Source organism: Arachis hypogaea, chromosome 2 (assembly GCF_003086295.3).
Source record: "Arachis hypogaea cultivar Tifrunner chromosome 2, arahy.Tifrunner.gnm2.J5K5, whole genome shotgun sequence".
NCBI lineage: Eukaryota > Viridiplantae > Streptophyta > Magnoliopsida > Fabales > Fabaceae > Arachis > Arachis hypogaea.
Window position 1 is genome coordinate 33,880,590 of NC_092037.1, and position 15,516 is coordinate 33,896,105.

Consider the following 15,516-nt stretch of genomic DNA (forward strand, 5'->3'; position numbering starts at 1 on the left):
TCAATTAAGCACATTTTTATTTAAGAAAGGTGATGGATTCATAGGACATTCATAACTTTAAGGCATAGACACTAAGACACTAATGATCACAAGACACAAACATGGATAGACATAAGCATAAAATTCGAAAAAACAGAAGAATAAAGAACAAGGAAATCAAGGAACGGGTCCACCTTAGTGATGGCGGCTCTTTCTTGCTCTTGAAGATCCTATGGAGTGCTTGAGCTCCTCAATGTCTCTTCCTTGTCTTTGTTGCTCCTCCCTCATGATTCTTTGATCTTCTCTAATCTCATGAAGGATGATGGAGTGTTCTTGATGCTCCACCTTTAGTTGTCCCATGTTGGAACTCAACTCTCCTAGGGAGGTATTTAATTGCTCCCAATAGTCTTGTGGAGGAAAGTGCATCCCTTGAGGAATCTCAGGGATCTCATGATGAGTAGGATCTCTTGTGTGCTCCATCCTCTTCTTAGTGATGGGCTTATCCTCCTCAATAGGGGTGTCTCCCTCTATGTCAACTCCCACTGAATAACAGAGGTGACAAATGAGATGAGGAAAGGCTAACCTTGCCAAGGTAGAGGACTTGTCCGCCACCTTATAGAGTTCTTGGGCTATAACCTCATGAACCTCTATTTCTTCTCCAATCATGATGCTATGGATCATGATAGCCCGGTCTATGGTAACTTCGGATCGGTTGCTAGTGGGAATGATTGAGCGTTGTATGAACTCTAACCATCCTCTAGCCACGGGCTTGAGGTCATGCCTTCTCAATTGAACCGGCTTTCCTCTTGAATCTTGCTTCCATTGGGCGCCCTCTTCACATATGACTGTGAGGACTTGGTCCAACCTTTGATCAAAGTTGACCCTTCTAGTGTAAGGATGTTCATCTCCTTGCATCATAGGCAAGTTGAACGCCATCCTCACACTTTCCGGACTAAAATCCAAGTATTTCCCCCGAACCATAGTAAGATGATTCTTTGGATTCGGGTTCACACTTTGATCATGGTTCTTGGTGATCCATGCATTTGCATAGAACTCTTGAACCATCAAGATTCCGACTTGTTGAATGGGGTTGGTAAGAACTTCCCAACCTCTTCTTCGGATCTCATGTCGGATTTCCGGATATTCACCCTTTTTGAGTGAAAAAGGGACCTCGGGGATCACCTTCTTCAAGGCCACAACTTCATAGAAGTGGTCTTGATGCACCCTTGAGATGAACCTATCCATCTCCCATGACTCGGAGGTGGAAGCTTTTGCCTTCCCTTTCCTCTTTCTAGAGGTTTCTCCGGCCTTGGATGCCATAAATGGTTATGGAAAAACGAAAAAGCAACGCTTTTACCACACCAAACTTAAAATGTTTGCTCGTCCTCGAGCAAAAGAAGAAAGAAGAGAGTAGAAGAAGAAGAAATGAGGAAGAGGGAGATGGTGGTGTGTTCGGCCAAAGAGGGGGAGAAGTGGTGTTTAGGTTGTGTGAAAAAGAAGGGTTGAAGAAGGGTATATATAGGAGAGAGGGGGGTAATGGTTTGGCCATTATGGGTGGGTCTGGGAGGGAAAGTGGTTTGAATTTGAAGGGTGAGGTTGGTGGGGTTTTATGAAGGATGGATGTGAGTGGTGAAGAGAAAGATGGGATTTGATAGGTGAAGGGTTTTTGGGGAAGAGGTGTTGAGGTGATTGGTGAATGGGGGAAGAAGAGAGAGAGTGGTGGTGGGGTCCTGTGGGGTCCACAGATCCTGTGGTGTCAAGGAAAAGTCATCCCTGCACCAAATGGCATCAAAATTCACGTTTTGAGCCAATTCTGGCGTTAAACGCCGGGCTGATGCCCATTCCTGGCGTTTAACGCCAGGTTCTTGCCCTTTCCTGGCGTTTAACGCCAGTCTGGTGCCCCTTTCTGGCGTTAAACGCCCAGAATGGTGCCAGACTGGGCGTTAAACGCCCAACTGCTAGGCTTACTGGCGTTTAAACGCCAACAGCATCTTCCTCCAGGGTGTGCTGTTTTTCTTCCTGTTTTTCATTCTGTTTTTGCTTTTTTCATTGTTTTTGTGACTTCTTATGATCATCAACCTACAAAAAAGATAAAATAACAAAAGAAAATAGTTAATTATAAAACATTGGGTTGCCTCCCAACAAGCGCTTCTTTACTGTCATTAGCTTGACAGAGGACTCTCATGGAGCCTCACAGATACTTAGAACCGTGTTGGAACCACCCAACACCAAACTTAGAGTTTGAATGTGGGGGTTCAACACCAAACTTAGAGTTTGGTTGTGGCCTCCCAACACCAAACTTAGAGTTTGATTGTGGGGGCTCTGTTTGGCTCTGTTTTGAGAGAAGCTCTTCATGCTTCCTCTCCATGATGACAGAGGGATATTCTTGGGCTTTAAACACCAGGGATTCTTCATTCACTTGAATGATCAACTCTCCTCTATCAACATCAATCACAACCTTTGCTGTGGCTAGGAAGGGTCTGCCAAGGATGATGGATTCATCCATGCACTTCCCAGTCTCTAGGACTATGAAATCAGTAGGGATGTAATGGTCTTCAACTTTGACCAGAACATCCTCTACAAGTCCATGGGCTTGTTTTCTTGAGTTGTCTGCCATCTCTAGTGAGATTTTTGCAGCTTGCACCTCTAAGATCCCTAATTTCTCCATTACAGAGAGGGGCATGAGGTTTACACTTGACCCTAAGTCACACAAGGCCTTCTTGAAGGTCATGGTGCCTATGGTACAAGGTATAGAAAACTTCCCGGGATCCTGCCTCTTTTGAGGTAGTTTCTGCCTAGACAAGTCATTCAGTTCTTTGGTGAGCAAAGGGGATTCATCCTCCCAAGTCTCATTTCCAAATAACTTGTCATTTAGCTTCATGATTGCTCCAAGGTATTTAGCAACTTGCTCCTCAGTGACATACTCATCCTCTTCAGAGGAAGAATACTCATCAGAGCTCATGAATGGCAGAAGTAAGTCCAATGGAATCTCTATGGTCTCAGTTTGAGCCTCAGATTCCCATGGTTCCTCATTGGGGAACTCATTGGAGGCCAGTGGACGCCCAGTGAGGCCTTCCTCAGTGGCGTTCACTGCCTCTTCTTCCTCCCAGAATTCGGCCATGTTGATGGCCTTGCACTCTCCTTTTGGATTTTCTTCAGTATTGCTTCGGAAAGTACTTGGAGGGAGTTCAGTAATTTTCTTGCTCAGCTGACCCACTTGTCCTTCCAAATTTCTGATGGAGGACCTTGTTTCAGTCATGAAACTTTGAGTGGTTTTGATTAGATCAGAGACCATGGTTGCTAAGTCAGAGGTATTCTGCTTAGAACTCTCTGTCTGTTACTGAGAAGATGATGGAAAAGGCTTGCTATTGCTAAACCTGTTTCTTCCACCATTATTGTTATTGAAACCTTGTTGAGGTCTCTGTTGATCCTTCCATGAAAGATTTGGATGATTCCTCCATGAAGGATTGTAGGTGTTTCCATAGGGTTCTCCCATGTAATTCACCTCTTCTATTGAAGGGTTCTCAGGATCATAAGCTTCTTCCTCAGATGAAGCTTCCTTAGTACTGCTTGGTGCATTTTGCATTCCAGACAGACTTTGAGAAATCATATTGACTTGTTGAGTCAATATTTTGTTCTGAGCCAATATGGGATTCAGAGTATCAATCTCAAGAACTCCTTTCTTCTGACTAGTCCCATTGTTCACAGGATTTCTTTCAGAAGTGTACATGAATTGGTTATTTGCAACCATTTCAATCAGTTCTTGAGCTTCAGTAGGCGTCTTCTTCAAATGAAGAGAGCCTCCAGAAGAGCTATCCAAAGACATCTTGGACAGTTCAGATAGACCATCATAGAAAATACCTATGATGCTCCATTCAGAGAGCATATCAGTGGGACACTTTCTGATCAATTGTTTGTATCTTTCCCAAGCTTCATAGAGGGATTCTCCTTCCTTCTGTCTGAAGGTTTGGACTTCCACTCTAAGCTTACTCAATTTTTGAGGTGGAAAGAACTTTGCCAAGAAGGCATTGACTAGCTTTTCCCAAGAGTCCAGGCTTTCTTTAGGTTGAGAATCCAACCATGTTCTAGCTCTGTCTCTTACAGCAAAAGGGAATAGCATAAGTCTGTAGACCTCAGGGTCAACCCCATTAGTCTTGACAGTGTCACAGATTTGCAAGAACTCAGCTAAAAACTGATGAGGATCTTCCAGTGGAAGTCCATGGAACTTGCAATTCTGTTGCATTAGAGAAACTAATTGAGGCTTGAGCTCAAAGTTGTTTGCTCCAATGGCAGGGATAGAGATGCTTCTCCCATAGAAGTCGGGAGTAGGTGCAGTAAAGTCACCCAGCACCTTCCTTGCATTGTTGGCATTGTTTTTTTCGGCTGCCATGAGTTCTTCTTCCTTGAAGAATTCGTTCAGGTGCTCTAAAGAGAGTTGTGCTTTGGCTTCTCTTAGCTTTCTCTTCAAGGTCCTTTCAGGTTCAGGATCAGCCTCAACAAGAATGCCTTTGTCTTTGCTCCTGCTCATAAGAAAGAGAAGAGAACAAGAAAATGTGGAATCATCTATGTCACAATATAGAGATTCCTTGGAGTGTCAGAGGAAAAGAAGAGTAGAAGACAGTAGTAGAAAATTCGAACTTATTAGAGAAAATGGAGTTCGAAATTTGCATTAAGGGATAGTGTTAGTCCACAAATAGAAGGATGTGAGAAGGAGGGAAGTGATTTTCGAAAATTAAGTAGAAAATTTGAAAACATTTTTGAAAAACATCACTTAATTTTCGAAAATGAAGAGTGAAAAAGAAATCAAGTGATTTTTGAAAAAGATTTTAAAATTAGAAATCAAAAAGATTTGATTGAAAACTATTTTGAAAAAGATGTGGTTAAGAAGATATGATTGTTTTTTAAAAAAAATGTGATTGAGAAGATATGATTTGAAAAACATTTTAAAAAGATTTGATTTGAAAATTAAAGACTTGACTAACAAGAAAAGATATGATTCAAACATTAAACCTTTCTCAACAGAAAAGGTAACATACTTGAAATGTTGAATCAAATCATTAATTGATAGTAAGTATCTTTTAAAAAAAGGAAAGAAATTGGTTTTGAAAAAGATTTGATTGGAAAATTGATTTGAAAAAGATTTGATTTTGAAAAGATTTTGAAAACTTAGAAAAAATTTGATTTGAAAACAAAATCTTCCCTTCTAGCCATCCTGGCGTTAAACGCCCAGAATGGTATCCATTCTGGGGTTTAACGCCCAAAATGCTACCCTTTTGGGCGTTAAACGCCCAACCAGGTACCCTGGCTGGCGTTTAAACGCCAGTCTGTCCTTCTTCACTGGGCGTTTTGAACGCCCAGCTTTTTCTGTGCAATTCCTCTGCTGTATGTTCTGAATCTTCAATTCTCTGTATTATTGACTTGAAAAGACATAAATTAAAAATATTTTTGGATTTTTAATAATAAGGACAAACTAAAATGCAACAAGAATCAAATAACAATGCATGCAAGACACCAAACTTAGCAGTTTGTATACTACTGACACTAACAAAATGAAAATGCAAATGAGACACTCAAGTCAATAGAATTCAAAGATCAGAGCACAAAAATCATCAAGAACATCTTGAAGATCACCAAGATACATGCATGAATGCAATAAGAACAGAAACATGCAATTGACACCAAACTTAACATGAGACACTAGACTCAGACAAGAAATATTTTTGGATTTTATGATTTTTTTGAAATTTTTTTGTGTTTTTTCGAAAATTAAATGGAAAAAGGTATCAAAATTCTCAATGAGAATTCCAGGAATCAGTGCAATGTTAGTCTAAGACTCCGGTCCAGGAATTAGACATGGCTTCACAGCCAGCCAAGCTTTCAAAGAAAGCTTCGGTCCAAAACACTAGACATGGCCAGAGGCCAGCCAAGCCTTAGCAGATCACTGCTCCAAGAGCAAGATTGATAAAAATCAACAAGCTCCTGTGGTAATAAGTTGAAACCTCGGTCCAATGAGATTAGACATGGCTTCTCAGCCAGCCAGATTTCAACAAATCATCATGAAACTCTAGAATTCATCTTCAAGAATTTCAAAAAAAAAATAAATACCTAATCTAAGCAACAAGATGAACCGTCAGTTGTCCAAACTAGAACAATCCCCGGCAACGGCGCCAAAAATTTGGTGTTGTTGCCGGATCTTGGCACTGATGTTACCAAAAGCTTGCTCAAAACTTGAACAATCCCCGGCAACGGCGCCAAAAACTTGGTGCGCGAAATTGTGAACAATACTTTTTCACAACTCTCATAATCCCCGGTCATGAACCCCAAAAAATTGGTAGTTCAGTACCATGGCATTACACAACTTCGCACAACTAACCAGCAAGTGCACTGGGTCGTCCAAGTAATAAACCTTACGCGAGTAAGGGTCGATCCCACGGAGATTGTTAGTATTGAAGCAAGCTATGGTCATCTTGTAAATCTTAGTCAGGCAAACTCAAATAATAATGGTGATGAACGAAAATAACACAAAGGTAAAGATAGAGATACTTATGTAATTCATTGGTAGGAACTTCAGATAAGCGCATGAAGATGCCTTCCCTTCCGTCTCTCTGCTTTCCTACTGTCTTCATCCAATCCTTCTTACTCCTTTCCATGGCAAGCTTAAGCAAGGGTTTCACCGTTGTCAGTGGCTACCTCCCATCCTCTCAGTGAAAGCGATTGCATATGCTCTGTCACAGCATAGCGGAATTCATCTGTCGGTTCTCAATCAGACCGGAATAGAATCCAGTGATTCTTTTGCGTCTGTCACTAACGCCCCGCCCTCAGGAGTTTGAAGCACGTCACAGTCATTCAGTCATTGAATCCTACTCAGAATACCACAGACAAGGTTAGACCTTCCGGATTCTCTTGAATGCCGCCATCAGTTCTCGCCTATACCACGAAGACTCTGATCTCACAGAATGGTTGGCTCGTTTGTCAGGCGAGCACTCGGTTGTCAGGCGATCAACCATGCATCGTGCAATCAGGAATCCAAGAGATATTCACTAGAGCCTTGATCGCTTGTAGAACAAGAGTGGTTGTCAGTCACCTTGTTCATGGGTGAGAATGATGATGAGTGTCACGGATCATCACATTCATCAAGTTGAAGAACAAGTGATATCTTGGATAAAGAACAAGCGGAATTGAATGGAAGAACAATAGTAATTGCATTAATACTCGAGGTACAGCAGAGCTCCACACCTTAATCTATGGTGTGTAGAAACTCCACCGTTGAAAATACATAAGAACAAGGTCTAGGCATGGCCGAATGGCTAGCCTCCCAAAGTGATCAAAAGATCTAAAGAAAAAGGTTCCAAAGATCAAAAGATTTTTAATACAATAGTCAAAGGTCCTACTTATAGAAAACTAGTAGCCTAAGGTGTACAGAAATGAGTAAATGACATAAAAATCCTCTTTTGGGCCCAGTTGGTGTGTGCTTGGGCTGAGCATTGAAGCATTTTTTGTGCAGAGACTCTTCTTGGAGTTAAACGCCAGTTTTAGTGCCAGTTTGGGCGTTTAACTCCCATTTGGGTGCCAGTTCCAGCGTTTAACGCTGGGATTTCTTGAGGTGACTTTGAACGCCGGTTTGGGCCATCAAATCTTGGGCAAAGTATGGACTATCATATATTTCTGGAAAGCCCAGGATGTCTACTTTCCAACGCCGTTGAGAGCGCCCCAATTGGGCTTCTTTAGCTCCAGAAAATCCACATCGAGTGCAGGGAGGTCAGAATCCAACAGCATCTGCAGTCCTTTTTGGTCTCTGAATCATATTTTTGCTCAGGTCCCTCAATTTCAGCCAGAAAATACCTGAAATCACAGAAAAACACACAAACTCATAGTAAAGTCCAGAAAAGTTAATTTTAACTAAAAACTAATAAAAATATACTAAAAACTAACTAGATCATAACAAAAACATACTAAAAACAATGCCAAAAAGTATACAAATTATCCGCTCATCACTGCCTAACTGAGATTTACAAGGTGACCATAGCTTGCTTCATACCAACAATCTCTGTGGGATCGACCCTTACTCACGTAAGGTATTACTTGGATGACCCAGTACACTTGCTGGTTAAGTTGAACGGAGTTGTGAACTATGGTATTGGCATCATGTTTTTGGCGCCATTACCAGGGAATGAAAAGCAATGAATTTTGCAAAATGGAATAACAATTGAATCACAATTTCGTCCACCACTCTCCTGGAAGTGAATTTCTGCTCAAATTAACTTCATTCCAAGGCCATTTGAACTACAAGCAAGCAAGTCCACTCCTATCACTCAATGAAGACCACAAGGATCATCTAGAAAAGGAATCTCATTTAATTGTAATTTGTTTTGAATTTCATTTCAATTTGTAAATTAGGAAAGCCTATATAAAGGCATCAGATTCGAGCGATGAAAAAAAGGATTCAGAAGGCTTTTACGGACAGTAGGAGTAGGAGTAGGGTAGAAGGCTCTAGTAGAGAGCTCTCTTGGAGGATTAGAGACTCCAGAGAGCTTAGCATAGTTGAGATACACTTTTATTTTCTGCAATTTCTACATTTCAACTTGTATTGAATTTAATTTCCTTTATGCAATTTCTATTTCTTGCACTTCTCTTCTTCTGCAATTTACTTTCTGCAATTTTACATTTCCGTTTTTTGTGAGCTGAGTTTACTTTCATGCAATTTATATTTTCTGCAAGTGTTCTTAGAGTGATGATCCATTAATCCCACTTCATTAGGAGAGGAGCTCTATTATAATTCACATGATTGAATGAACTTCTTCTTCTTCTCTATCGTTTGGGTAGCTATTGGATATCCTCTATTTTGATTGATGATTCATTCACTCTGAAATGGGGTTTGAATCTGTGAATGCTTGTGTGAGCCTCGGAAGGGGAATCATGGGCATTAGAACTGAGGCTCTATCCTTTACTACTCTCTTGATCAACACCATTCGGGAGGAATTGAGAACCTGAGAGTTAGTGTGGCTTATGGATGAGAGACATATACTTAACCTCTTCTCATGACAATTATATCAAGGAATCGGCAAGATTGATTGTGATTAGAGAGATTGGATTGCCAAGAAATTGGGATCCAATCAATTTCAATCCGTCATAGATCTACTCATATGATTGAGAAAGGAGTTGAAACCCATTTGATTCATTGTAGATTATGATATCTCCAATCCCTAATGAATCGTGTTCTCTTTTAATTCTCATTTTTATTGCTTTGAGCTTCATTTAATCTTCCGCCATTTACTTTTAGCACTTTAAATTCCTTGCAATCATATTATGTTAATCAATTTCACTCAATTCACCACTGTTAGCTTGACTAAACTAGTCACCTCACTAAGGTTGCTTGATCCATCAATCCCTGTGGGATCGACCTCACTCATGTGAGTTTTACTACTTGATGCGATCCGGTACACTTGCCGGTTAGTTTGTGCGGAAATAAATTTTTCGCCATCAAGCAGCAACTCTGGTTAACACTCACAGGGACATTTCACATTTGAAAGTTGACAATAATTGAGCAGCATTCTGTCTGCATAAATACCCATGAGCCAAATTCACTTACTTACTAATAAGGACACATATATGCTTATCTGTTTTCATGCCTTTTTCTTCTGTTAGTGCTTGCTTGGGGACAAGTAAGATTTAAGTTTGGTGTTGTGATGACAAGTCATCTTATGCTAGTTTCACAAGCATTTTTCTCTTGTTTCATTAAGTTTTTATGCACTTTCTTGCACAATAAGTAAGCAATTGGATTGAAATTCCATGCATTCCCTAAGTCAATTGAACATGGGTGTTTATGAGCTTTTTCATGAGGTTTTATGCCACTTTTACTAGTTGTTATGAATGATGCAAATACCTCATGATTATAGCAAACTTTGAGGTAATTGTTTGATTGATTGTAGGTAGAAATGAGGCAAGAAAGAAGCAAGAAAGAAGAGGAAGAAACAAAGTAAAAGAGTATTGAAGAAGAGAGGGAGATGCAACGTTGGTGGCAATGTTGATCCACCAACGTTGAAGGCATCGTTTTTTTTTTGGAAAGAAGAAATGGGTGCAACGTGGGAAGATGCAGAATGCTGGTGCTGGCGTTGGAGAGAACGTTGGAGGTCCAACGTTACCCCCAACTTCTTCGATGGTTTTTCATTTCTGGAGCCAAAAAAATTTTGGGTATATGAAAAATTTCTTAATCCACGCGTAAGCATGGGTCACGCACACGCGTGAATTGGCAAAATTGACCATTCACGCGTACGTGTGGTTTACGCTTGAGTGTGAATGAACGAACGTTGGAGGTCCAACGCTACCTCAAACGTTGCCTCCAACGTCTGCGATGAGCCACTCAAAAATTTGATTTGTAAAATTTGCATCGACGTGTACGCGTGAGCGACGCATATGCGCAAAACTCCATTTTGACGTGTACGCGTAGGTGACGCGCACACATGGGTGGAAAAACGTTGGTGCACCGACGTTGAGTCCAACGTTGGCGCCAACGCCCAGCCCTTTGGAAATCCTTTCTCAAGCCAACGTTTGATTCAACATTTTCTTGCAAACGTTGAGGCCAACATTGACACCAGCACCAGTTTAATTAAGCACCCATGCAGATCAAAAATGTGAATTGCCAATTACCCTCTTCAACATCATGAGACCCATTCTTGCTTGCTACAACAAAGGCCCAATCCAAGGACTTGAAGACCAATTTGGAAAGTGTATAAATAGAAGAAAATTTGATTTAGAAGGGGGGCTAGTATTGAGCGGATAATTTATACGCTTTTTGACATTGTTTTTAGGTAGTTTTTAATAGGTTCTAGTTACTTTTAGGGATGTTTTCATTAGTTTTTATGCTAAATTCACATTTCTGACCTCCCTGCATTCGAAATGCATTTTCTGGAGCTACAGAACTCCAAATGGCGCGCTCTCAATGGCGTTGAAAAGTAGACATCCAGAGCTTTCCATCAATATATAATAGTTTATACTTTATTCGTGATTAGACGATGTAAACTGGCGCTCAACGCCAGTTCCATGTTGTTGTCTGGAGTCAAACGCCAGAAACACGTAACGAACCGGAGTTGAACGCCCAAAACACGTTACAACTTGGCGTTCAACTCCAAAAGAAGTCTCAGCTCGTGGATAGATCAAGCTCAGCCCAAACATACACCAAGTGGGCCTTGGAAGTGGATTTATGCATCAATTACTTACTCCTGTAAACCCTAGTAGCTAGTCTAATATAAATAGGATAGTTTACTATTGTATTAATAGTCTTTTGATCATTCGGTCTTGTGACCACATTTGGGGGCTGGCCATTCGGCCATGCCTGAACTTTTCACTTATGTATTTTCAACGGTGGAGTCTCTACACACCATAGATTAAGGGTGTGGAGCTCTGCTGTACCTCAAGTTTCAATGCAATTACTATCATTTTCTATCCAATTCGATTTATTCCTGTTCTAAGATATTCGTTGCACTTCAACTTGATGAATGTGATGATCCGTGACACTCATCATCATTCTCACCTATGAACGCGCGTGATTGACAACCACTTCTGTTCTACCTTAGACCGGGCGTATATCTCTTCGATTCCTTAATCAGAATCTTCGTGGTATAAGCTAGAATTGATGGCGGCATTCATGGGAATCCGGAAAGTCTAACCTTGTCTGTGGTATTCCGAGTAGGATTCTAGGATTGATTGACTGTGACGAGCTTCAAACTCCTGAAGGCTGGGCATTAGTGACAGACGCAAAAGAATCACTGGATTCTATTCCAACCTGATTGAGAACCGACAGATGATTAGCCGTGCTGTGACAGAGCATTTGGACCTTTTTCACTGAGAGGATGGGATGTAGCCATTGACAACGGTGATGCCCTACATACAACTTGCCATAGAAAGGAGTAAGATGGATTGAATGGATGCAGTAGGAAAGCAGGGATTCAGAAGGAGCACAGCATCTCCATACGCCTATCTAAAATTCCCACCATTAATTTACATAAGTATTTCTATCCTATTTTATTTATCTTTTAATTATCTAATCCAATCACATTTGAATTAGCCTGACTGAGATCTACAAGATGACCATAGCTTGCTTCATACCAACAATCTCTGTGGGATCGACCCTTACTCACGTAAGGTTTATTACTTGGACGACCCAGTACACTTGCTGGTTAGTTGTGCGGAGTTGTGACTAAGTGTAATTCACGTGTGAGAGCTACCAAATTATTGGAGCCATTGTTGATGATCACAATTTCGTGCACCAAGTTTTTGGCGCCGTTGCCGGGGATTGTTCGAGTATGGACAACTAACGGTTCGTCTTTTTGCTCAGATTAGGTAATTTTCTTTTCAAAAAAAAAGGTTTTCAAAAAAAAATTCAAAAATTTTTTCTTTATTTTCATTTTTCTAAAGAATATATTCGAAAAAAATAATAAAATACAAAAAAAATCATAAAATCACAAAAATCAAAAATATTTTGTGTTTCTTGTTTGAGTCTTGAGTCAATTTTTAAGTTTGGTGTCAATTGCATGCTTTAAAAATTTTTCTTGCATTTTTCGAAAATTTCATGCATTCATAGTGTTCTTCATGATCTTCAAGTTGTTCTTGGTAAGTCTTCTTGTTTGATCTTGATATCTTCTTGTTTTATGTTGTTTGTTGTTCTTCATATGCATTTTTCGTTTGTTAGAGTCCATGCATTAAAGATTTCTAAGTTTGGCGTCTTGCATGTTTTCTTTGCATCAAAAATTTTTCAAAAATATGTTCTTGATGTTCATCATGATCTTCAAAGTGTTCTTGGTGTTCATCTTGACATTCATAGTGTTTTTGCATGCATCATGTGTTTTGATCCAAAATTTTCATGTTTTGGGTCATGTTTGTGTTTTTCTCTCTCTTCATTAAAAATTCAAAAATCAAAAAAATATATTTTCCTTTTTTCTCTCCTAATTTTCAAAAATTTGAGTTGACTTAGTCAAAAAAATTTTAAAATTAGTTGTTTCTTACAAGTCAAGTCAAATTTTCAATTTTAAAAATCTATCTTTTCAAAACTTTTTCAAAAATCAAATCTTTTTCATTTTTATCTTATTAATTTCGAACATTTTAAAATTATTTTCAAAATTTTTTCTTAACTTTATTTCAAATTTTCGAAAATTATGCTAACAATTAATATGATTGATTCAAAAATTTGAAGTTTGTTACTTTCTTGTTAAGAAAGGTTCAATCTTTAAATTCTAGAATCTTATCTTTTAATTTCTTGTTAGTTAAGTAATTAATTTTAATTTTAAAAATTAAATCTATCTTATCTTATCTTTTATATCATATCTTTTTCAAAATTTTATCTTTTTTAAAAAAAATTAATTTCAAAATATCTTATCTAACTTCTTATCTTCTTATCTTTTCAAATTTGATTTTAATATCTTTTTCAACTAACTATTTGACTTTTTGTTTGTTTCTTATCTTTTTCAAAACCACCTAACTACTTCTTCCTCTCTAATTTTCGAAAATATCTCATCCCTTTTTCAAAAATTTTTTAATTAATTAATTGTTTTAATTTTAATTCTATCTTTTCTTTTATTTTCGAAAATCATTTAACTTCTTTTCAAATTTATTTTCGAAATTTCTTCCCTCTCTCCTTCTTCTATTTATTTATTTATTCACTAACACTTCTCTTCACCTCTCTTCATCTCAAATCACTGCCCCTACCTTTTCATTCTTCTTCACTCCTATTCCCTTTCTTCTTCTACTAACATAAAGGAATCTCTATACTGTGACATAGAGGATTCCCCTTTTTTTTTTCTTGTTCTCTTCTTCCCTATATGAGCAGGAACAAGGAAAAATGCATTCTTGTTGAAGCTGATCCTGAACCTGAAAGGACTCTGAAGAGGAAATTAAGAGAAGCTAAATTACAACAATCTAGAGACAACCTTTCTGAAATTTTCGAACAAGAAAAGAAGATGGCATCCGAACCCAACAACAATAATGCAAGGAGGATGCTTGGTGATTTCACTAAACCAACTTCCAAATTTGATGGAAGAAGCATCTCCGTTCCGGCCATTGGAGCAAACAATTTTGAGCTGAAACCTCAAGTAGTTGCTCTAATGCAACAGAACTGCAAGTTTCACGGACTTTCATCTGAAGATCCTTACCAGTTTTTAACTGTAGATCCTGAAGTCTACAGGCTCATGCTTTTCCCTTTTGCTGTAAGAGACAGAACTAGAACATAGTTGGACTCACAACCTAAAGATAGCCTGGACTCCTGGGATAAGCTGGTCACGGCCTTCTTGGATAAATTCTTTCCTCCTCAAAAACTGAGCAAGCTTAGAGTGGATGTTCAGACCTTCAAGCAAAAAGATGGTGAATCCCTCTATGAAGCTTGGGAAAGATACAAGCAAATGACCAAAAAGTGTCCTTCTGACATGTTTTCAGAATGGACCATATTAGATATATTCTATTATGGTCTATCTGAGTTTTCCAAGATGTCATTGGACCATTCTGCAGGTGGATCCATTCACCTAAAGAAAACGCCTGCAGAAGCTAAAGAACTTATTGACATGGTTGCAAATAACCAATTCATGTACACTTCTGAGAGGAATTTCGTGAATAATGGGACGCCTCAGAGGAAGGGAGTTCTTGAAATTGATACTCTGAATGCCATATTGGCTCAGAACAAAGTGTTGACCCAGCAAGTCAACATGATTTCTCAAAGTCTGAATGGATGGCAAAATGCATCCAATAGTACTAAAAAGGCAGCTTCTAAAGAAGCTTATGATCCAGAGAACCCTGCAATAGCAGAGGTAAATTACATGGGTGAACCTTATGGAAACACCTATAATTCATCATGGAGAAATCATCCAAATTTCTCATGGAAGGATCAACAAAAGCCTCAACAAGGCTTTAATAATGGTGGAAGAAACAGGCTCAGCAATAACAAGTCTTTTCCATCATCTTCTTAGCAACAGACAGAGAATTCTGAGTAGAGCCCCTCTAATTTAGCAAATTTAGTCTCTGATCTGTCTAAGGCCACTCTAAGTTTCATGAGTGAAACAAGGTCCTCCATCAGAAATTTGGAGGCACAAGTGGGCCAGCTGAGTAAGAAAGTCACTGAAACTCCTCCCATTACTCTCCCAAGCAATACAAAAGAAAATCTAAGAGGAGAGTGCAAGGCCATTGATGTAATCAATATGGCCGAATGCACAAGGGAGGAGAAGGACGAAAATCCTGGTGAGGAAGACCTCCTAGGACGTCTCTCAAGCAAGAAGGAGTTCCCCATTGAAGACCTAAAGGAATCTGAGGCTCATATAGAGACCATAGAGATTCCATTAAATCTCCTTCTGCCATTCATAAGCTCTAAAGACTATTCTTCCTCTGAAGAGGATGAAGATGTAACTTTAGAGCAAGTTGCTCAATATCTAGGAGCCATCATGAAGCTGAATGCCAAGTTATTTGGTAATGAGACTTGGGAAGGTGAACCTCCCTTGCTCATTAATGAACTTGATACATGGGTTCAGCAAACTCTACCTCAAAAGAAACAAGATCCTG

General features: G+C 39.2%; 1 non-coding gene across 1 annotated transcript; it reads right to left on the minus strand.

Moving 5' to 3' along the window:
• Positions 1-14,291: 14,291 nt before the first annotated feature.
• Positions 14,292-14,395, minus strand: LOC112763822 (small nucleolar RNA R71). The gene has a single exon (XR_003182943.1). It is a non-coding gene; the product is annotated as a small nucleolar RNA R71 (small nucleolar RNA).
• Positions 14,396-15,516: the final 1,121 nt, after the last annotated feature.